Genomic DNA, 1,191 nt, shown 5'->3' with positions numbered 1-1,191 from the left:
CTCCAGAACCCCCAAGTTCATAATAAACTTGAGGTCCTGCAGATCTGAGCTCACTAAGCCCTCTCAGCCTCTATCTATCCCATACACTCCAAGGGATGGAGACTACTCTTGGGCCTGGTCTCAGGACTTTCGAAGGTCACCTAGTTGATTTGTTATTGGGGTGAGCCAAAAGATATGCATGTGTCTCACTCTGGGGAAGAGTCTCAGGGGAGAAAAGTGCACACGGCACTGTGAAACAAGGGGTTTTCATCCCTTCCTTCATGACCAGTTCCACAGACTGGTCTGAAGACACAGAGACAAGGACAGAGGACACAGACAGATAGATAGACAGACAGACAGACAGACAGACACACACACACACACACATACACACACACACACACACACGCACACACACAAAAGCTTACACAAGCCATTATATTTTTAGTCCAATTCTGATGTCAGTGCTTAGCAAGCAGCTGAAACCTTTGTACAAGACCTCCCACTCCTATCTTAAATTTCTGTAGGCTCACATAAAGTAGACTTGAGTGGAGACTAGGTTGTGGAAAGTAGTACCCAGATTCACAGGTGGAGAAAATATGCGATGATGAATTTGAATTCAAAGTTAAAACATTGGAAGGTTATGTCATTGGACCACACCCTGACCCTCAGAACTTCCATTCCTTGGGAACAGGAATATGCCTGTCACAGGAACTGTGACATCAGTACTGGGAATGGTACCTAAAATATAAAATGCATGCAGAACTGTTTGTGAAGTTCTTGGCTAAATGAATGGATTCGTTATGAAGTGTTGCAAGATTTGGAGCAAAGCAGTTGAATGAACAGATCTATAGAGAAAGATTGTTCTCTGCATGACAGATATGGTGTGTATGGTAATTTGGAAGGGACAGAGCTAAGACAGAGGTTATGAGCCTTCTTAGGTGAATACTGTGATGCCTCTTGGTGCTTTATGACTTTCCTAGGAAGATGTAACGTGCTGTGTTTTATAAAAAGAAAGAGAAACCAGGGATATGTTTGATGGAGGCTTGGTAAGGTGTGAGGGAAGAAGGTGCCTCTATGGGCCCATGTTGAGGCATCCCTTCCCCCTAAGGTACCAGCCACATGATGGTATAGTATAGAGTAGAGTTTATTCAGGACATGGGGAGGGTAGTTGAGGGAAGAGAGAGAGAGAGAGAGAGAGAGAGAGAGAAG

This window comes from Mus caroli, chromosome 7 (genome assembly GCF_900094665.2).
Source record: "Mus caroli chromosome 7, CAROLI_EIJ_v1.1, whole genome shotgun sequence".
Lineage (NCBI taxonomy): Eukaryota > Metazoa > Chordata > Mammalia > Rodentia > Muridae > Mus > Mus caroli.
The sequence above is the reverse complement of the archived record's forward strand: the minus strand, read 5'-3'. Positions refer to the sequence as shown.